Below are 24434 nucleotides of genomic sequence, written 5' to 3'. Positions count from 1 at the left end.
ACAGTCATACAGTCATAAGTGGAAAGAGATTGGTGATGGGAACTATGAGAAGATTAATAGTAGTGCAGATTTAGTAAATAGTTTGATAGTGTTGAGGGAATTATTTGTTTAGCAGAGTGATGGCCTTCGGGAAAAAACTATTCTTGCGTCTAGTTGTTCTGGTGTGCAGTGCTCTATAGCATCGTTTTGAGGGTAGGAGTTGAAACAGTTTATGTCCTGGATGTGAAGATCTGTAAATATTTTCACGGCCTATACTACTCTGGTACCATGAATATATCCTGGATGATTCTAGGGAGTAGTTATAAATCTCTTCCTTTTGCTTCAATCTAACTCTAGGCTGTGTTGTCTCTTGTCTCAACACCCCCTCCCTTGGAATATGTTCCCTCCTTCCAGGGAAATTGTTGCTTCACTGTAATCTATCACAACAACGTCCTCTTCCTTGAAACATTTCATCACATCATCTGGCTAATTCAATAAGCAAAATATACTATAGTGTGATCTAAAAATTATAGCACTATGCTATAGTTGCTTTTTTAAAAAAGTGCTATACTAATGGGCCAGCCTTGTTTTGAAAAAAAAAAAGGATTTATAGTATATGCAAATACTTTGATGAAAATACTTTCCTAGTTGTCCTTTGGGAACTGATAACATAGCACTTGATTCAGGTTTTTTGTTTCATTTTGTTTACTTATTTAGGATAAAAAAACCCAGAGTCATTATGTGATACAAATAAAAATAACATAAAGTATTATTAGACTAAAAATGACGTACAAAACACATAACACAATTACACATAACGTAAATTGGAGTTGATTTATTTATTTATTTATTTATTTATTTATTTATTATATTTGTATACCGCCCTTCTCCCGAAGGACTCAGGGCGGTTCACAGCCAATAAAAAACACAATACATAGAATACAAATTAAAAACTATATAAAAAACTGATTCAATAACGGCCTAAAAATTTAGATACAATTTAAAACCCCATTTAAAACCCCCAATTAAAACCCATAAATTTAAAAAACTAACCCAGTCCTGCGCAGATGAATAAATGCGTTTTAAGCTCGCGACGAAAGGTTCGGAGGTCCGGAAGTTGACGGAGTCCCGGGGGGAGTTCGTTCCAGAGGGCGGGAGCCCCCACAGAGAAGGCCCTTCCCCTGGGCGTCGCCAGACGACACTGTCGCGCCGACGGCACCCTGAGGAGTCCCTCTCTGTGAGAGCGCACGGGTCGGTGGGAGGTATTCGGTAGCAGTAGGCGGTCCCGTAAATAGCCCGGCCCTATGCCATGGAGCGCTTTGAAGACGTTCACCAGAACCTTGAAGCGCACCTGGAAGGCCACAGGTAGCCAGTGCAGTCTGCGCAGGATAGGTGTCACGCGGGAGCCACGAGGGCTCCCTCTATCACCAGCGCAGCTTCTGGACTAACTGAAGCCTCCGGATGCCCCTCAAGGGAGCCCCATGTGAGAGCATTGCAGTAATCCAGGCGAGGGCGTCACGAGGCGTGGTGACTGTGCATAAGGCATCCCGGTCTAGAAAGGCGCAACTGGCGCACCAGGCGAACCTGGTGGAAAGCTCTCCTGGAGGCGGCCGTCAGGTGGTCTTCAAAGACAGCCGTTCATCCAGGAGAACGCCCAAGTTGCGCACCCTCTCCATCGGGGCCAATGACTCGCTCCCAACAGTCAGCCGTGGACTCAGCTGACTGTACCGGGATGCCGGCATCCACAGCCACTCCGTCTTGGAGGATTGAGCTTGAGCCTGTTTCTCCCCATCCAGACCCGTCGGCTTCCAAACACCGGGACAGCACTTGATAGCTTCATTGGGGTGGCCGGTGTGGAAAAGTACAGCTGGGTGTCATCAGCGTACAGCTGGTACCTCACACGAAGCCACTGATGATCTCACCCAGCGGCTTCATATAGATGTTGAACAGAAGGCGAGAGAATCGACCCTCGGCACCCACAAGTGAGCGCGCGGTGACCTCTGCCCCGTCAACACCGTCTGCGACCGGTCGGAGAGATAGGAGGAGAACCACCGATAAACGGTGCCTCTCACTCCCAGTCCCCAACCGGCGCAGCAGGATACCATGGTCGATGGTATCAAAAGCCGCTGAGAGGTCTAATAGGACCAGGGCAGAGGAACAACCCCTATCCCTGGCCCTCAGAGATCATCCACCAACGCGACCAAAGCCGTCTCAGTGCTGTAACCGGGCGGAAGCCGGACTGGAGCAGGTCTAGATAGACAGTTTCCTCCAGGTGGAGGAAACTGATATGCCACCATACTCTCTACAACCTTCGCGAGCGGGTTGGGACTAAAATAGCGGGTCAGGAAGGCTTCTTGAGGAGGGCCTCACCACCGCCTCTTTCAAGGCGGCGGAAGACTCCCTCCAACAAGGAAGCACTTGTAATCGCCTGGAGCCAGCCTCGTGTCACCTCCTGAGTGGCCAGCACCAGCCAGGAGGGGCAGGTCCAATAAAACACGTGGTGGCATTCAGTCTACCCAGCAACCTGTCCATGTCCTCGGGAGCCACAGGGTCAAACTCATCCCAGACAATATCACCAAGACCGCCCTCAGACGCCCCGTCCGAATCGCCACAATTTTGGTCCAGACCGTCCCGAAGCTGAACGATTTTATCGTATAGATAACCGTTAAACTCCTCAGCACGTCCCTGCAACGGGTCATCCCGCTCCCCCTGGTGGAGGAGGGAGCGGTCACAGGCAGATGCCTTATCTGTTATCTGACGCAATGAGGGAGGCGTCCTCGCTTCCCTCAGTGCCACTAGGTAGGTCCTAGTATAGGATCTAACTAGTGTCCGATCAGCCTCTGAGCGGCTGGACCTCCAAGAACTCTCTAGGCGTCTTCTCCGGCGGTTGTTATTAAAGAGAGTCTAGAGCCGAGGGAGACCACCGTACCTCAGATTACCGGGTGTGAATCCCTCTTTGTGAGGTGGGGTCATAGGTGTCAGGTGATAATCCGGCATTAAACTTAATTTCCCCTTATAATGACCATCATTGGGAAAATCTTAACAATCTTCTTAGATATTTAAAGAGGAACCACCTCCCAAAAAGAAATAAGCATTTTGCTCCAATGTTTACTCAATTTTTATTGAACAGAAAAGTAGCTCTAGACCAGAGGTGTCTAATCTTGGTAACTTTAGGACTTGTGTATTTCAAATACTTCAACCTAGAACTAGGAAGAGACAGTTAGAACAATTAACCAGTGGAACAACTTGCCTCCAGAAGTTGTGAATTCTTCAACACTGGAAGTTTTTAAGAAAAGTTTGAACAACCATTTGTCTGAAATGGTATAGGGCAGTGATGGCTAACCTTTTCCGGACCAAGTGCCCAAAGTGCACACGGCCGAACCCCCAAACTCCCCATTCCCTGCACATGCAGGGCAGAGACCCAAAGACCAGCTGACTGGTGGGAGGCACATGTGTGGCTGTGTGGGAAATTCTGGTTTTTGAAGTCCACAAGTCTTAAAATTGCCAAGATAAGACACCTCTGGCTAGTTGTGGGATTCAGCCAGTTCGTACCATTTTGGGAGAACCGGTCGTTAACTTTCTGAACAGTTTGATGAACTGGTTGTTGGAAGAAATCATTAGGGCAGAGAAACGGTTGTTAAATTATTTGAATCCCACCACTGCCTCTGGCCTAGAGCTACTTTTCTTTTCAATAAAAATTCTAAGTTTAAGCAGTACGTCTTGGAAATGTACCCTGTGTAACATGTACAAGGCAATTATGTCTCTTACAAATGTCTACACATAAAATATTATGTGAACATTTCTGTCAGGGAAGTTGTATTTCCTAGAAGAGCAGATTGGGAGGGATGTAACAGAATTTATATCCTGCAACTTCCTCCCAATAATGTTTAGCAGCTTGGTCATCTTAAGGCATAAAATTATTACCTAAACAGAACAGCAGCAGCAGAAGGCATTAAAAAAATGCAGAAAATTAGAGGAATAGAATCACTGATGATACAGGGTTTCCATGAATACTAGACAAAATGGGAATTAGTCGACTAAATTTAGAATGAAGAAACACAAGTTAAGGCAGCATTACTAAAAAAGTTCTAAACTGGCTGCAGTGAGAAGTTTTCCCAATCATGTTAGCTACCTTACGGAAAAACATGGGTGAAATTAAATCAAGTTTAAATTTATCTTTCCCATTTACTAGGTCATTAGTTACAATCAGGACCCATACCTGATATTTAATTTTAAAATAGTTCACAAAGGGCTGACTTATCACATAGTTTCATGTGATAAACAGTTATTTTCCCCTTTCCAGTTACTCTAAGAAAGAGCAAATTTGCTCCTTTAAATTAATCCAGGACAATATTGTCTAAGAGAATCCTTCCTGGTTTATAGGACTACATCTTAGTTAACCTAAGGCTAGACCCCAAGCTGTTAAAATACCTGTTGGGAAGAATAATAATTGGGTTTGGAGTTATAAGAATATTTCATTTGGAGAATTGATTCAGTTCAATCAAATCTCCAGTCAGTTTTCTAAGTTGGGTGTCAATGGCTTTTTCTCAAATAAAATTGACTTTCTGAATCAAATTCATTCCCCTGGTCAATTCAGTTCAAAAAATGGAAATAAAGCAACAGTTTGAATGGATCCTGATTGAAGTGACAATTCAAAAAAGAAGAGATCTAATGCAACCAATGCTAGTTAATACACCATTTAGCATTCTGTGTATCAAAGTTTACTCAGAATTGAAGCAAGGTTGAATCTCCCTCTTCTTGCTGAAGAGATGGAGGAAAAAGATGCCTTACTCTTTGTTATGCAGACTTTCCACTTGAATCCTTTGGCATCACCAGACAAAGAAAAGCAGAGTTTTCAGTTCTTCGGAAATGATAATAATTTCTGGTATATCTCAGAATTGCTATACTTCTAAATGCAACCCAAAGAACTAAAATTAGCCATCAAATGTTTCCTTCTGCAGATGTAAGAGTGAGAACCCTTAAAATGTCATCTAAAAGAAGGCATCCATTTTATACTAGAAAGTCAATAAACATTTTCGGTAAGTAAAAATAATTACAAAAATATAAAATTTTATTGATGTGATAGAGACACATATTTCTTGGAACGGTGCATTTTTAAAGATACCTGATTTTTTAAAAAAATCAATTCAGAAACCTTAAAATGCATGCTGAAGAAAAGAAAATCACTTATTTTTCTGAATAATTTGCATGATCATCTATTTTGCAATGACCTTTTCCAGGGATGAAAAATATAATGCTTCTAAAGGACAAAATATGCCAGGATGCATATAAAAGAAAGACAGTGCTGTGGTGCATTTTTAGAATGATTTCATCCAGCAAGACTATAAAGCATCTGTCAACTGGCAGAACTAACATAAAGTGCTTAACTTCAGAAAAACAGGTGGTTTTAAATAAAAGACTATAACTGTAACTGTAACATCTCTTAACAACCATTCCAATGGACATCTTTAGCATAGAACTGGAAAATAAGAAAACATTTTTTTATTTCATCTTGGGAATCTCCCATTTCCTTATCACTCTTCTGGCTGAATCCAAAAAAGCTTTTAATCTTTATATGAAGGCTGGCCCTTCTTTCAGAGGAGCACCCAAAACAAAGATGACCTTGATCCCATCTATAAGAAATTCTGTTAGATGCCCCTCCATGAACAGTCAGAAATTGATCTTGAACACCTTCAACTCCTCTGACAGACTTCCAGATGAATCACTAGAATAGACTGTGCAGTGACATGTATCTCTGGCCCTCTCCCATATATTATGCTACCTATATTATGTGTTACCTGTATTATGACATTGTGTCTTACTTCTATTGATGTTGCAATAAAGCCTTAGCTACTAGTGCTACAGCCAGGAGAGTATCTCAAGGATCTATTCAAATCTAGAAGGCAAGGTCTAATGCTTCTTTGGTAAGAGAGTAGTGAGGTTTTTCAGGATTAATGTCAAGTTCTTGAAATAGATAAGGTCAAGAAACAGAAGAAGATGGATTCCAGGAATGCTCTATTATTGTAGCTAATGCAATAGGACTTTGCTGTCAGAACTGAGCTGTCTTTTCCTCACCCTAAGCTGTTCATTAATCTTTTCCTTCTTCCTAGGCCAGAAGGGGATACTACTATGATTCAGCTTGCTAACCTTGAAGATGAGATCCTTTTTACTTTTTAATAAAATTACAAAAGTATATGCAGTGTTCCACATGTTCTGCCACCAATGAACTTTTCTTCTCCCTGGAAGTTTTTATGATTTAATATTATAGAGTACTATAAAATTATAAATAAGCTTAATTTCTTCTTATCCAGCCTGAAAGATGGAATACAAGGCTGAGGTAAACATAGAGTATCCTAATTATAATCAGAACATTAGGTTTAGCTCCAGGCAGAAAATTAAAATGAAATCTAACTTAAGTTCCTAGCTAGATTTTAACTATCTCTATAGAAAACAGCAATTTTCTAAAGCAAAAGTTGATCTGCTTCATTTATCTTGACATTTTAATCAATGACGAGATGATGATAAATCTCATTCTTGTCCAACCTCTCTTTTCAGATTTCTCCCCAGTTCAACTACATTTTCTTCTTTAAAAAATATACTTTTATATTAGGTAGCATAATGAGCCAGAGTATCACTACATGCATAAGTGGTCAAAGAACATCTCTCCCCCATGCATTTTTATTACAAATTTCTGAAAGACTGAATGTCTGAACCTGTCAATGATCAAAGAAGTTACATTTACAGTGCAGGTCTTGGTTTAAAATTTCATTTTGTGGTCCCTTGCTATTTTTTTCAGCTACTATGTCTGTCTCTCTGCACGTGAACTGTGCACAGACCCAAGCAAATACCAATCCAGTGACAAAGCTTTTTACACAATAAACATTTACTAGGGAGTTGATGGGCACATTTCCAATGTGAGTGCAAGTCTTGGATGCCCTTAAAATATGGCTGTCACAGAGTGAAACTATATCTATTTATAAACAGTTGCACTGATGGGTGTGATCTGACCCCAAATACTCATTTATCAAAAGACAGACTAGTGAAGTTGTCAGCCTCCTAGTTTGCTCTTTTCCATTTTCTGGGAAAATGGGTATACTATCAAAGCAGCGGACTGTTGCCACCCATCATTTTATTTTCTAAGATTGCTGTCGAGGTTTACCTAAGAAGCATTTTTAGATGAAGAACGATGCTAGAGGTTAATGCTTTGCTTTGCATTTGTATTAATATTCTTTATTTAACACTTCTGAAATTCAGCAAGCTAATGCCCTGGTTTAGCCTTCACTTTATATTATTCTTTATTATTTGATGCAACATTGAATCTCACATAACATTTGCCGTAATACAAATCAGACTTGAGAAATAACTTCTTGGTCATTTCATTCTCATTACAACAATCTAGTCACTGTTTAATCTCTTTTAACATTTGCTGCTTTAAGAATTTCTCCTGAGATACATTATATACATGCACTGTGACCATCAGCCCTCCCACAGTTCTTTAGACATATTTGAGTACGCTTACATATCATCTCTATTTTGCTTCATTAGAGAACTGCATTTATTTTAAACCAAGTCTCTGAGAGTCACTTTCTAACTTTCCAATAACTGCTTTTGACGTGATCATCTCTTTGAAAAAAAAAAAGATTTAGAATAGATCACCTGACTAATCTGAAGAGTCAAATTAAATAAGTGCCTCTGAATCAATTTGAGTTTTGCACATGCATGTACGAGCTGATGCACTTTTATTAAAGAGAACCGAATCTTTGAATGGCGCTGATTCAATGATTCAAACCAATGATTTAAATCAGGCGGATACTTCACAGCTTCAAAGCAATTGGACTGATTCTTCAAACCAAATTGCAATTCTGAACAGGGTGATTTGGCTGATTTGCACTGTTTGCCTTTTCAACATGTCTCGTAGCTTAACAAGCTCTACTGCTTGTTTCAAAATATTTCTTCTAGGGAAATGCTAAGTTTTTCCTTTTTTTCCTGTTTGAGCAACTTGATTCTACCTTAAGCAAACAAACTAATCATAAAAACAAATAACTTTCTGTCCAAAACCCAAATGATTTTTTTGTACTATTGCTATGGCATGAGATAGCATCATATGGCATACCAGGAGTGAAATCTAAATTTTTTTCCTACCAGTTCTGTGGGTGTGGCTTAATTGGTGGGTGTGGCTTGGTGGTCAGGTGACTGAATGGGCATGGCCAATAATAATAAATAATAAAAATAATAAAGTATACAAAACTTGGGAGCACACTGGTCTACCTTCTTTAAAAATAGAGGCACCGATCTACTAGCCACCTACAGCGCTGATCAGCTGTAGTGCGGCCCTTTGAAGCACTGCGGCCGTTTACAGCTATATCACCATATGATATTCAGGGACAGAGGGACAGAGAAGAGGAACAGAGAAGGGACAGAGAAGAGGAAAAGCGAGGCATGGGTGGTGGGGGGAGGCAGGGATTTTTGCTACCGGTTCTCCGAACTACCTGCTCCCATCGCTACTGGATCGCGCAATCCGGTTGGAACCAGCAGCATTTCACCCCTGTGGCATACCTTCTCCTGTTTCTGCAGATGCAGCTTTCTATGTTTCCTCTTCCCATTTTAGCCCCATGTTTGTAAAACAAAATACTGTTGAGTCAGACTAGAAGTCCATCTATTTAAGCCAAGTGGGTAGGGAACAGCCATTCTAGAATTCAGTGTCCTGATGGAAAACCTGTGTCATCTTCCTTTCAAATGTTGGTGCTGCTACATGGACAGTTAGAAATCAAAGCCAATGATTTTGCCACCAGATAAAGGGAGGCTCATTGTATTCCCATTTCTTCCAGTGAAAGGAATAAACAGTTTCCATATTCTTTAGTGATATCAGCAATGATTGCTGCAATACTAAAGAATATCTTTTGTGTGGCAAGGAATTTTAAATCTGTATTTGCTCTTTATAGAACTAAAATTCCCCCAAATCCATATACTGTATTTTTCGGAGTATAAGATGCACCTTAGTTTTTGGGGAGGAAAATAACAAAAATACTGATTGGTGGGTGGATCGGCCGCCCGGAATACCCCCAATGAGCTGTTCCCAGAGGTGAATTTTAGCAACAGGTTTGTTGGTTGTGAGCTCTGTACCTTGCTTTTTTTTCAGCCTCTAAAACTTCTGAAACTCTGTTTCAGAAATTTTTTTTTGATCTGCCTCTAAAAGCCTCTGAAACAGCCTCTGAAACTTCATTTCTTTTTTTCTGAAGCTTCATTTCTGAGGCTATTTTTCTGAAGCTTTGTTTCTGAAGCTTTTTTTCTGAAGGTCTGTTTGGAAGCTTTTTTCCTGAAGCTTCGTTTCTGAGGCTTTTTTCCCCTAAAGTTTCTTTCAGAGGCTTTTTTCTGAAGCTCTGTTTGGAGGCTTTTTTTCCAAAGCTCTGTTAGAAGGCTATTTTTAGCCTCTGAAATCTTCCTTTGCGAGGCCGGATAGGACTACATTCGGAGTATAAGACACACCCAGATTTTCACCTTCTTTTTTGCGGGAAAAAGGTGCATCTTATACTCCCCAAAATATGGCAACTTTCCTCCAAAACTTCAGGTATTAAGTACCAGGTAATTACTTTTATTATGACTAGATTTTTGCTTCTCCCAGCTCTAGGAGAGAAAAGATAGTTGCAGCCTCCACAGAGTTCAGAAAGAGGCAGATGCTTTAAATTAATGTTGTATTGATGCTTTGATTGTCAGTTGTTTTACATGATTATTGCTCAGCCGCCCTTAGTGTTTTTTCATTAAAAGTCAGGCTATAAACGCAGCCGATAAACGCATCATCTTCATTTTATAAATCAGTGAAATAAATGTGTGTACCAGGCTGACTGGATCAGGACTTTGCTCCTCTCCCTTGCATGATTGTAGTGAATCATGCTGGTGAAGATATGGGAAAGGTTTTGTTGACATCTTCTCCTGCTGTTCAGTTTAAATATTTCAAGTTGCTGAGGAGAAAAGCTATGTGCATTTCCACTATGTAGCGGAAATTTTGAGTCGTTCGAAGAACTGGTAAATATCACCTCTGACTGGTCCCATCCCCATCTATTCTCTGTCTCCCAAGTCCCAGCTGATCAGGAAGAAATGGGGATTTTGTAGTAACCTTCCCCTGGAATAGGGAGGGAATGGAGATTTTACAGTATCCTTTCCCTGCCATGCCCATCAAGGCATGCCCACCAAACCATGCCATGCCCACCAAGCCACGCCACGCCCACAGAACTGGTAGTAAAAAATATTGGGTGATACAAGTGAAAAGGAATAGAGGCCTCAAGCTTATACTTGCAACTGCCATCTTGACTTTGTACTGGAAAAATACCCTGAGTATCTCTTTTGGGAACATGGTTTCTCTTTTTTTTCTTCCAATTAAATCCAGTTATCCTATACTTCCTCTGAATAGAAGGAGCTGGCCTATTTAAGGATTGCAAACTTTCAGTCCTTTCACATGTTAATTTTCCATTTTCTGTCTTCCATTTTATAAAGTACGCTCTATAACATCCTAGTTAGAACTGAATATTGCTGAAGGACAATATGAAACATGTGGGCTGCAGCAAGAATATGGCATGGTAGAAAAGAATAAAGAAGTAACAGATTAACATTCCAATAGAAGATTTCTTTGGGGACAAACTCTTAAAAGGGTCACAGGCTAAAGATCATGACACTGAAGATGTGTCTAGTATCCTCAGCAAAATTGCTGGTCTTATTTGTCAGCAGCAAGGGCAAGGTCACACCTTCTCCAATTAGCTGATGACATTGACCAGGGGTATGTGAAAAGAAGTCTAAAAATATCATTTACATCATAGGCTAATCTCTAAAGTAATGGGTGAAATGAATCCAGAATTCCTGAATATTGCTAATTTTTCTATTAAACACATTTGAAGCTGCAGTCATTCTCCTATTCATTCTAAGCCTTAATAGAGATTTCTTTTTTAAAAAAAAAAAAGAAAGAAAAATGAACAAAAGTTAATTGCTTTCATTTCACAATCAGATATGCTTAAGCCTATTCTAATACATGCCTGATGTGGAACACCATTAAATTAACTCTTCTGACCCCACTTGGGCTATTTCAGCTTTGTAAGAGAATTTTTCAAAAAGTATACACATAGGCACACACATACACAAAACACACACACACACACACACACACACACACACACACACACACACACACGAGTGAACAGAAGTAATTTTGCATAACCAAAGAGCAATCAAAGCAGGGTTTCCCCATTTCAGTTTTGCTTTTTGAGGCACTGAATTGGGTTTTTCATTGAAGGTGTAATTTTCTTGGAAAATTTAAGGAAATGGATTATGACAGACATTGCAAAAATTAAATTGATGGTTGTGATCACACAATTGCAGCTCTGCTCTTGTTTGATGTGCATAGTGATGGATTTAAAAGGTGTTAATCTTGACTTTTTTGATTGTAGTCACCCCTCTATCCAGACAAAAAAATGAGCCCGAGTAAACAAGTAGGCTGTCAAGTTATGCCAGATATGTCTATGGCAGGAGTGAAATGTAAAATTTGTTACTACTGGTTCTGTGGGTGTGGCTTGGTGGTGGGGGTAATGTGACTCGGTGGGCATGGCCAACTCTTTTTTTTTACTTTTCAAAGCATTTTTTTTACAACCTCTTCAGCCGAAGAGCTTGTAAAAAAATGCTTTGAAAGGGTCCTGATGATCCCAGGTGAGTTGCCTGATCGCCAGAACCCTTTAAAAGCATTTTTTTAAACAGCCTCTTCAGTCGAAGAACTGGTAGAAAAATGCTTTGAAATCCCAGCTGAGCTGTGCGATCATCAGAGGCTTTATTTTTTTTACTTTTAAAGGCATTTTTTCGACCAAAGAAAAAATGCTTTTAAAAGTAAAAAAAACCTCTGATGATCGCATGGCTCAGCTGGGCATGTGGGGGGCGGGGGAAAGGGACGCATGGATTTTTGCTACCGGTTCTCCAAACCACCCGCCGCCATTGCTACCGGATCAGGCAATCCGGTCCGAACTGGGAGCATTTCACCCCTGGTCTATGAAGATTCTCAGTCATGCAAATCATGGTTGTCCCAAAGGTGCTTTGCCATCTATCTCCAGTCTACAACATAGTCCTTTCAGCATTCCCAAGAAGGCACCAGACCCATTTATACTATTCAGGTGACCCTGAGGACAAAGATAAACCTCCAAGTGGGCTCAACAACTCTTTAAAAGAATGCAAATGACCCACTGTCTGCAAGGAATGTAAATCCTTCCATTCCCCACCAACCATTCAGAGCTGAAGAAGCTTCTTGGATGAAAAATGAACCATCTTTAAAGAAAAACAAGGAAGTCCAGTTGCCTCTTGAAAAAGCACATTTGGGATGGTTATGCCAGATATGTTTAATATTTGGTCATTAAAAAGGAAGATAATTCTATAACAGAGGACATCCATTTTCAGGATGCCCTATAACAAATCATTAGGTGGCAGATGGTCTAAAGGGCATTCATCTTTGTTAAGAATCTGTTTTTATGGGAATTAGTCTAGGAATATGTTATTATATATGTTAATTGTTGATTGAGTTTGCTATTTTAAGCTTATTAAATAAATACATGGTACCATCAAGATCTCAGTGTTATTAGGTCCTAATGGCGACAATGGTAAGTTATTGAGAAGTGACATAATAAAGATACTCCTGAATTGTGTTGACTATTGCTTTATAGCAATGGTTCTCAACTTTGAACACTTTAAGATGAGTGGACTTCAGAATTTCTCAGCCAGCATGCTCCATTTTCATATAAACAGAGTGTTATTTTCAACTCAGCAATAATCATTTCCAATAGTTTTTTCCCAGGATGTTTCTCAGCTTCTCATACTATTTTATGCTATTTTATATTTATGCTAGCTTATAGCCTGTGATTTCCCAGTAGAGTCCCATCCAAATAAAAATCAAAAATTCCACTCTGCTTAGCTTCAAAAGCCAGGCAGTTGGCCAGAAGCTGTCACCTGTTGAGAGCTTAGTAAGAAGACAGTCCATCACTTATATCATTTCCAAGCCATGTCAGGAATCATCATACACAAACATCCTAAACTTAACATCATATTAATAGCCTTTGTATCATCTTCAGAGCAGGTGGTAACTGCTGCTGTAAGCAACTTACTGTATTTCAACTTCCTTTTCCTTTGATGCCAAAATTAAAAGCAGCCCTGCATGAAATGCATTGCAATAATGTAGCTTGAAATGTAGCAATGCGTGGTTTATTATAGCCAGGCTATCTACAGGCAACTATCCAGATTTGGATAATCCTGCTAATTGCCATAGAATTTACTTTCGGTTTTTTGGGTAGTGATGGTTCCAGGAGCACCACTTATTACATTTCCAGCTTCTCCTAATGCAGGGGTATCAAACTTGAATTCATTAAGGGCTGCATCAGGGTTGTGTTTGACCTCGGGGAGGGGATGGGGATGTGGCCAGGGTGGTTGTGGCCAGCTCAACATCACTCATGTCAGTGGTGCCTGTAGTGGCCCTAGTGCTCTGCCAGTGAAAACAGGCTCCTGAGCTCTGTTTTTGGCTGTGGCGACCTCCTGCAACCCTCTGTCAGCGAAAATGGAGTTTGGAAGGGGCATGTGTGACCCCTAAGAGTTCTGTTTTTGCCTAGGACAGCCTCCTACAATTCTCTGCCAGTGATCTGGCTTGGGAGGGCCAGATCTAGGCACCCGATGGGCCAGATCCAGCCCAGGGGCTTTGAGTTTGACACCCCTGTTCTAGTGGAATGGTATCCCAAGCAGATCAGTACATTTAATTCCAGAAGTAGAAAACTCCATCTAAATGATGCTTCTCTTATTGGAATACAACTTTAGCTTCTTGACTTTTATTAAGTTTACCATGTATCTAGACATCAGTATGTATCTCACCGAATACAGATAATACAATATGGAGCTGAGATTATCAGTATGCCGATTATTCTTTACCACAAATTACTTTTATGGCTGTTCCTAGTGGTTTATATCAACATTGCAAGTCATTTCAATTAGAAAGAAACTCTGCATCATTCCAGCTTATTTGTCATTGAGTTAAAGTGGGGTTAACCAAAGCTATTGTCAGAATTGCCCAATAGAAGAATGAATGATAAAGATGACAGAGTTGCCTGAGATGGCAAAATGGATTGTTTTAACTAAAGAAAATAATTTATCTAATTTTGTTTCTACTTGGACACCACTTCTGGGCTTTCCCCTTCAAAATGAAAAAAAAATTGAAACTTTGATTTTAGGTTTTAATGATTAGGATGCTTTTATTGTTACAGAAATGGATTGAGATGTTGTGAACTGTACAGCAAAAAGCTGAAGTTGCATTTTCTCTCTTTATTGTAGTCTATTGCACTCAAAAAAGTCATAAGACTTTGTCTTTCTTTCTCTTTGCACTTTTCTCCTTCTCTCTCTCCATTTTCTACCTCTTGTCTGCTTTTGTATTTTTAACCATTTAATAAAATTTAGACAGACAAAGCTATCGACTTAATTACATCTATCTTGCATATAATGGAGAACCTCTGGCACTGAGTTCAATCCTCAGAGATGATTCAGGAGGATACTTTTTCCTAAATGTTAAAAGCTGCAGAGAGATCTCAAAGGACCAGCAAGATGGCACACTCTTGTCTTTCTTCAGGAAAAGTAATCCAGATATTTCTATCACCAACTCTATTTCTTTATTTCAATGTATCTAGCTCTTACAGTCATACTCTACTCAAGTGGCTATTATCAACTGGCTGCTCGCATTAAGGCTTTCTTTAAGGGTACAGATACGCCTCAAGAGATGCATTTTCCCTCTCCCCTCAGATGTGTTTCCTACATGCAATATCAAATTCAGTTAGTCCTATCTGGTTAGATCAAATCAGCAGCAAAAGCTATATATTAAGAGCATGTGTTGTAGATACATATAGTCTACACTAGAGGTGGGTTTCAGCAGGTTCTGACCAGTTCTGGAGAACTGGTAGTGGAAATTTTGAGTAGTTCAGAGAACCATTAGAAAAAATTCTACTGGCTCCACCCCTATCTATTCTCTGCCTCCCAAGTCCCAACTGATTGGGAGAAAATGGGGATTTTAGAGTATCCTTCCCCTGGAGTGGGGTGGGAATGGAGATTTTACAGTATCCTTCTCCTGCCATACACACCAAGCCATGCGCACCAAGCCATGCCCACCAAGTCATGCCACGCCCACCAAGCCATGCCCACCAAGCCACACCCACCAAGCCACACCCACAGAACCGGTAGTAAAAAAAAAAATTGAAACCCACCACTGGTCTACACATATCCTGTACTAAACTGATCTTACAGAGATGGACCAGAGTGAGTTTTATTTTCAGTCTTGAACTTGCTTGGCTAAACACCCTAACAACATACATTTTAATACAGAATAATCAGAATTTGGATAAAATTCTGAATAAAAGAAAGTGATGGCAACACAATTTAAAAAATATCTCCTGGTGAAAAATAATATTGAGTATGTTATATAATTATTGTTTTGCGCTTGATTATTCGGTTATGTGAATTTATAATAAATTGTGCAACAAAACTGAATAAATCACAACTAAGGTGAAATTGACTTATGCCTGAATGGATTATAAATAGAAACAATCTTTTTACTAATATGTTTTTAGTGGCTATCATGATAGCTATTCCATCAACAGTTTATTTCATTTTTTTAGTTTTTTATGGTTTTCTAAAAGTACAAAAGCCAATTATCTGTAAAGAATAGTTTGATGGCTATCAACTATTTCAAATCAGAAAAAAATTTGGGTTTTTAACATTTCATAAAGTTTCATACTGTTTGGCATCATAGTGGTGTTTAAAAGTTTATGAACCTTTTTGAATGTTCAATATTTCTGCATAAATGTGACCTAAAACATGATCTGTTTTCCACATAAGTCCTAAAGCTAGATAAAGAGAACCCACACAAACAAAAGAATCAAAAACATTATACTTACTTATTTATTAAGGAAAATGATCAAACTTACATAATTGTCTGTGGCAAAAATATGTGAATCTTTAGGTTATCAGATAATTTGAAGCATAAATTAGAGTCAGGTTTTCTTTATCTAGTTTTAGGACTTGTGTGGAGAATAGATCATATTTTAGTTCATATTTATGGAAAAATATTGAATATTCAAAAGGGTTCACCAATTTTAAGCATGAATATATACAATAAATTGCTATCCACTAGTCCTTGAACTAGCAGAATACAATACATGTATAAAATTTGCAGTTCCCACTGGCAATATCTATTGTGTCACAGGAATGGTGCTGGCAAATTATGTTGTCATTATTATGATGTAGAGGGCATATTCACCACAGGGATTAGTGGATTCATTTTTCCCTTTCTTTTCTACCAAATGTTAGCAGATGGTGAGAAACCATTCACCATTCACCTTTTTATGTTTTTTTTACACAGGTGTGATTTCAGGAAGGAAGGAAGTTTTGGTGATCGATTAGACAAGTATGTTTAGTCAAAACTGGTTTGATTCGGGGGATCCTGATTATCAGTTGGTACTCAAATGTCTTTGGGCACAGGTTTGGAGATGAGGTGAAGTCAATATCATGAGCATATGACAGAAAAAAGTGGATTCCAAATCATATTCATACTACACTAGGATGCGTGTGGGAAAAGCCCCCTAATTAAAGATATGCAAAGAAATTAGAGAATATAATTAATTGTATTACAGAAGCAAATTATAAAATAACCCAATCTTTGCACACTCTTGCTTTTATGGTCTGCAATTAGTTATTAAGTTCTTATAGAGATATGTTCAGATAACAGAAGAATAGTTTTACTTAGATGGATCATATCTGACTTTCTTTAACCAGAAATTTGGTGGTAGAGTTAAAAACAAAGCTTTTCATTTGATTTTTCAGAAGAGCACATCTATTTAAGATGTTAATATAAGATCATCTGATGCTTCCTTTCAAGCTAGAATTACCTTAAAATGCCAGATTAGGTACAAATTATTCTCCATAGATAAATAATAGATAAATATTATCTCTTTATCATGTGTAAAACTGGTACCCACCATACAATGTGACAATGTAGAATTATTCAAAATTCCAGCTAACCAACCCTATCTCCTTTCCATCCCCATGTATTTCTTCTATTTTCCCATTCTTTCCTAGGCATTACATTTTCAAAAAAGTATAATTAGGCCATTTCCACAGCTTCTGTCAAAAACAGTTTAAAGAAATCTGAGATTGTCTTAAAACCTGCCAACTACAAGATGAAGCTATGAGTAATCACAGCAAAAATAACCTCCAGGTCTAAGCTGCCACAGGTTTCTATGATAATAAAATCTCCTTGTGGCAAAAGGGAAACAAATTATTTAAGCTTTCCCATCCACCACTGTACTTCACATTACATAAATTTATCTGCTTGTATGATAAATAAATAAATTACCTACCAGTATCTTAGAAATTATCATGAAAGGAACTGGAAAAGATATAATTCCATCTATTTAGTTAAAAAAAAAATCTAACATCCAGAAATTGGGAGGGCTGTAGTAGGAAAGAAGGAAGAATGGGGGTTAATGTGGATTCATGGAGCTTTCACATTAAAAGCAAATATTTGATTGGGTTTCAAATATACTATATCTGAGTCAGAAAGAAATAATCACAGTTTTGAAGAATCATTTGGTGTGAAGTCATAAAGATCCAAAGCTGTTTTTAAATGTTTTCCTTGCTCTCACCAAGTCATTTCCTAAAATTTTCCACTTTTATAAATTTATTGCTCCCCAAATCTTCATCTTATGCATAAACTGAGCAATTTGGTGACTTTGTAAAATAATTTAAAGAGGTATTCATCTGTTTAGAGTTATCCTATTTTTCCTATGGTAAAACCTATGAAGGAAGGATGAAATTATATTAAGTTCTAGAATATGTCATGGATGAACAGTTATCTGAACTTTAGTAATGCCAGACTGAAACATGTACTTGTCATCTAAAAGGTTTTGTTGTCTCTTTGAAAGATTTTGTTCTCTTCTCCTTTTCAGTGGAGTATAATAAGAATTCTATAATCCTGGTTAGAGTTAGTATACATGTAACACATCTCATTCCCTTCTACTCCCTTCCCCTCCCCATATGATGATTGCCTAACTCAGTGGTAGGTGTCAAAAATTTTTACTACTGGTTCTGTGAGCGTGGCTTGGTGGGCGTGGCTTGGTGGGTGTGGCAGGGGGAGTTTACTGCAAAATCCCCATTTCCTCCCAATAAGCAGGGACTCGGAAGGCAGAAAATAGATGAGGACAGGGCGAGTCAGAATTTTTACTACCGGTTCTCCGAACTACTCAAAATTCCCATTACCGGTTCTCCAGAACTAGTCAGAACCTGCTGAAACCTCTGGCCTAACTACATGACATTGTATAGTCTTGTGAGCACTGGATGGTTAGGTGACCATTTTAAACAGAAGAACAGAAGAGAGAAAATTGCATTGTGTAATCTGAATCTGCATACCTCTGACAATTGAAGGGGGGAAAAAATCCCATTGGAAAAATAAAGTGAATCTCTCCTTTTCCCCAAATCCTGAAAAAAAATTAAATGCTACCTAATTCTGTATTTGTCACAAATTCAATTCACCCCTTCTTTTTCAAGGAACCACAATGAACAGCTTTAGGCACTATTTATCCAATAATCTTCTTGCTAAATACTGGTTACTATTTTTTTTTTCATAAGGTAAATCTCAGTAACATAATTCTGCTTTGAAGCAGTTGTCGGTGGAACTGAGGAAGAGAATGGAATAGCTATGAAGCTGGTGAGAGGAAGCAGGAGAGGACATTGAACAGTAGAGAAGAGGCACATGTAGCATTAAAAATGAAGATGTTTTCTTTTCAACAGCTGAAAGGAACTGAGTGATGCAAAATATCATCTACTGCAGTGCTTCTTTTGTGGGCTTTAGAAATTTGGTGAGGGTAAGTGGTGCTTGTCATACAGAAGTTTAACTATCAGAGGAATCCAGAGATAACAAAATCAAAACTCATGATTTCTCAGGAGCTGCTAGTTGTTCAATGGAAAAGAAAGGAAACTTGTATGTTACTTATCAAACAAAGGCCTATTTTTCATGTTAACAGCTCAAAGATCTTGGTTTTTCAGTTCATAGAACCTTTGCTCCTTTGAGGCAGTCAGCAAGCTATGTGAAATGAATTTTAACTAGAATCTGCCAATATCTATCCATCTATCACACATCATAATAAAGAGTCTGGAGAGAAATGACAGGCAAAAGGAAGTGAAATCTTGAAGGCAAGACAAAGCATTTTGTATATCCAGGTCAAATAAAGCATGAAGCAAGTTCAGGGTAAACTATATTTTGTCAGAGAAATCAATGCTAATGATTTTCCTACACTATGCAATCCACATAATTAATATTTGTAGGTATTTGAATCATATAATATATTTGGGAATGTACATAATAAATTTGTTTCCTAGCAAATTATCATAACTGCTTATTAAGAACATCTAACCTCAATTTTTAACACGGATAATATGAAAACAGCATTAACAATTGAACATAGTCAAGATCCCATATACATTTAAATCTGACTCTGCACCAAATTTAAGTTAGAATAATTAATCAGGGGAACAATTTGCTTCCAGAAGTTGTGGCTAGTCCAACACAGGAGATTTTTAAAAAGAGATTGGACAACTACTTGTCTGAAATGTTATAGGATTTCCTGCTTGAAAAGGGGGTTGGACTAGAGGACTTCCAAGGTCCCTTCCAACTTTGTTATTTTGTTAAATCAATGCAATTTCAAGGAACAAATTTATGTGCAACAGTTGTTCTGCAGAGATTCCCCCCACTGTCTCTAAGGCAGTGGTATAAAACCCATGGCACTAAGATTACATGTGACCATACCACAGCCCAACAGCCATCAAAATTGTGAAAAAATTACTAGTTTTGGTGAAAAAATATTTAAAATCATGGAGAATACTCATATTTATGAGCCACGGTCACAGCGGTTAGAATGCAATATTGCAGGCTAATTCTGCCAGTTGCCAGCAGTTCAATCTTGACCAGCTCAAGGTTGACTCAGCTTCCATCCTATCGAGGTCGGTAAAATAAGGACCCAATTGTTGGGGGCAATATGCTGACTCTGTAAACTGCTCAGAAAGTGCTGCAAAGCACTGTGAAGTAGTATGTAAGTCTAAGTGCTGTTGCTATTACTATTGTTATATATGTCTTAATTTTACAAGATACATTCTCCTTTGAGAAAGATTAATTTTTTAGGAATTTTGTCAATGCAAAATGCATTTTTTTCCGTTTTTTTGTTTTTTGTTTGCTTTTCATAACTAATCTATTATATCCAGGTCCACCTCTACTCAGTGATGAACCCAGACAAAGACAACTATCTACATGTATATAAAATTGAATGCTGTTTAATATTTGGCTAGTCTTGTTCACTGTTCCTGTTAGAAACTGGAAGCAGGTTGGAAGCAAATTGGAAGTAAGTTGGAAGCAGTGTCAACTTGATTGACACTGGATATATCACATAAGATGTTCTGAACAACACAAAGCAAAGTAGCTCTTTCGTTATACTTTTAGAAGTAAGTATACATCATATTCGTTTGTGAAGCAGTTTCCAAGCAGTGTTTCACTTCAAATCATATTGAAGTGAAGCGCTCCTCTGAAGTTTTATGCAGCTCTACTCGTAAGAATAATTTTATACCAAACTATATCTGGGATTTAAAGGCCATCTAAAAAGCATGGTAACTTATCCGATATCCTGATTGAATGTACACAATATTGTTGTATATGTGAATCTACAATATATTTATTCGATATATATGAGAGAGATAGGGAGAGGGAGAAGGAGAGGGAGGGGGGACTCCTATTAGTTGTTCTGGACATTCTTCCCAAATATATAGAAAATATTCTGAAGCTATTAGGCCAGTGGTGGAATTCAATGTTTTTTTACTACCAGTTCTGTGGGTATGGCTTTGTGGGTGTGGCAGGGGAAGGACACTGCAAAATCTCCATTCCCTCCCCACTCCTGGGGGAAGGATATTGCAAAATCTCCATTAGATTTTGCAGAGGTGCCAGAGGTGGTATTTGCCGGTTCTCTGAACAACTCAAAATTTCTGCTACCGGTTCTCCAGAACCTGTCAGAACCTGCTGAATAGCACCCCTGTATTAGGCATTATGAAAAGTTTAGAAAACCATATGCTAAATAAAAGAATCCTGAAGAATCCCAGTATTCTAAAGCAATTGCATCTGACATCACCATTCAGGCATGTAAGACCACTAGGTTTGAGAAAAGATATCAGCCAGGCATGGTTGGACAATACATTAAAGTAATTCTGATCTCAGTGTTATCTATCAAGCGCCTTGTTGTGATATAAAAGAAAAAAATAGAAAAGTCATGTCTCTGTATTAGCTCAAAATAAACACAGACATAGATTCTTCAGCAGCTGATGTAACTACTATGTTAAGTCATGAAAGTATTTGCCATAAAAGAAACATCCCCTAATTACCTTACAAAATGTCGTCTTAAAACTTGCCTGAAGATCCTGTTATAACTGCTGGACTCTCTAGAGAAGCTCTAGCAGTGTTTGCTTGACAGAATACAGGCAAGTTTGAAAATACTGTAACTTGTTGAGAGGAAACCCATGAGAAATCTACTGCATCAAAGGGAATTTATAAATGTGAAGACTAAGTCCTGAGTTAACACTCTGGCCCCCACCCAAAAAAAGAATTAAAATGATTAAATGAGAGCGAGACAGAGAGAGATAACAGGTAAAAAGTTTATATTGAGAAGGAAACATTAAAAACACTGGACAACAACTATTTTGCTTCCTGAACACTTAATCCTGAAACTAAACTGTAATTTAACTTATTATGTACCATTTTATAGAAATTTTCTGTTTTTACTCAGTGGCAATGTATACCCTTCATGACCTGTTGGCTATGCTGCACAAATGAAGAAACATGGAATTGTTGTTGGAGCACATTGAGTACACCAAATACAACTTGAACATCTGTGGAAATTTAAAAGTAGTGGCTCTGCTGCTTGGAAGGCACATTGTTGTTACATATGCAAATGAAACAACTGTACAAGTGAGTTGCATTACATAAAAAGAAATGGCCGCTCCAAAAGAATTTGGTTCCAGAACAGAAAAATATGGCACACAAATCACTTTTTGACTGGCAAAGACATTTTTGGCTCTGCTTCACATAAAACTCGGATTGATGACAAATTTGGTGAAAGCAATGAACAAGGAAGGTCAAGGTTTTTGTTATTTAATAATAATAATAATAATAATAATAATAATAATAATAATAATAATAATAATAATAATAATAATAATAATAATAATAATAATAATAATAATATTTTAATTTGTATACCGCCCTTCTCCCGAAGGACTCAGATTTGAGATAGATGTTTCCAAAAATAACTGATTAGGGAAGATTAAGGAAGGTACTTTTGCTCTTGTTGATCCACCAATCAGATATGTTCTCAATGACAAGCTTTCAAAGATCTGTTAGTGGGGCCAGAGAAAATCATCTGGATAGTATTCATAGATGACATTGAGAATTTTCTAGGCAACTACACAGCACCAAAATATCTTCAGCTGATTGACAAACTTCTTACAGCCCACAAGACTATGAAATGCAACATGTCACTGAAGAATCATTTTCTGCATATATATTTGAACTTCTTTCCCAAGAATCTAGGTGTGGTCAGTGACGAACATGGTGAAATAAGCATTGGGCACTGAATACAAACAAAAATCACCAGCAAAACACTTTTAGTCCTGTTGAACTCATGCAGTGTTGGAACATTATGCAATTAAATATGTTATAGTCATTTATTTGTATACCACTTTTTTTTAATTTTTACAAATAACTCCTGGTAGCAAACATATCCAACACACCTTTCTCTTCCTATTTTCCTCATGACAACAACAACCTGTGAGGTGAGTTGGGGTGAGAGAAAGTGACTGGTTCAAGGTCAACCAGCTGGCTTTCATGGTTAAAGTGGGACTGGAACTCATGGTCACCTGCTTTCAAGCCTGGTGCCTTTATCAGTAGTTCTAACTAATTTAAATTAAAATTAAATGTTAATTTCATATTTATCAAGATTCCTATATGATACAGTCATTGTCTAATTATAGTTGTGTTTGAAGGGGGTCTGTTATAAGCAGTAAATATTTTTCAAGAAACAATATTTTTGAAAAAAAATTGTTGTGCAGTCGAACCCACAAGGGCCCTCATATTGACTGTTTAACTGATGCCATTCTTTCATTGTGGCAATGTCCTTGCTGAATTATGCACCTTAATAGACTAACTTATCTCAACAGGTTATCATTAATGCTGTTTTGAAACTGTTTTAAAATTGTATAGTCCTTCCTTTAAATGGACACAAGATGGACTTTAAAGGGCATATGGCATATGCTCACACTGAGAAATTTCTTCCATGTGTACTTTCTTCTCTATTTATGTTAAGGAGATGTTGGATTTTCATAAACAGTTCTATTAACTGAAGTGAGAAACAAACACAGAAAAGAATGTGTTCGTGAACAGGTTGCACCTATAAACAGGATAATAACTGACTGTTAGATTAATGAATTTGATTGGCTTTATGTTTGTGTTCTGTATTAAGGGGTTTGAGGTTCACAGTGACAATGGTAGTTAAAGATAAGAGTAGCAATGGAGCAATTGATAAAATGAGACTCTGGAGAAGGATACCATACACTGCTTTTCTAATAATGAAAACGAAGCACTATTATCATCCCAAACTCTTCTACGCACTCTGCCATCATGCCATACTCTCAAAAGACAAGTTGTTTTGACACACGTTTTCTGATTGTCATATCTTTTCTTCATTGGCTTTGTGCTTAATATAAATTTCTTTTCACACTTTAGAGATGGATTTTTTTTAAAAAAAATTAAGCTATATTCCTGGCAAAGATAAAATTCTTTCATTTAAACCAAGAAATTGCCACATTGCTAATCTGACTATCCACTTGCTTACATGCCTTCCATTTGCCATCTTGTTGTTGACATTTTCTTCATGCTTTATAACCTAATGCTTTTAAATTTCTGTTTGTTTGGAAGCTGTCATTCATTTGTACATGGATTTCTTTGTGGAGGATAGGAAACAAATCTTATTATTCCTTATCATTGTTCATACTTGTCTCTAAGAAAATGGAAGACAAAAATGAAATCCTAATTATACTTTAAAAGTGAAATTACAGAGGAAGGTCTGGAAAGTAGAAGAAGGTAGAAGAGGGAAGAGTGTTAAAAAGGGGGGGGGGTGACTGGGCAAGCCCGACTAATTGTATATAACTGTACATTGGATGAGCTGTTTGATATGATTGTAAAAATAAAACTTTTTTATGAAAAAAAAGTGAAATTACTGTGTTTCCCTGAAAATAAGACCCTGACTTATATTTTTTTGAACCCTGAAATAAGTGCTTGGCTTTATTGCCATGTGCTCAAAAGTCCGATTGGGCTT

This window comes from Ahaetulla prasina, chromosome 2, assembly GCF_028640845.1.
Source record: "Ahaetulla prasina isolate Xishuangbanna chromosome 2, ASM2864084v1, whole genome shotgun sequence".
Taxonomy (NCBI): Eukaryota; Metazoa; Chordata; class Lepidosauria; order Squamata; family Colubridae; genus Ahaetulla; species Ahaetulla prasina.
The sequence above is the reverse complement of the archived record's forward strand: the minus strand, read 5'-3'. Positions refer to the sequence as shown.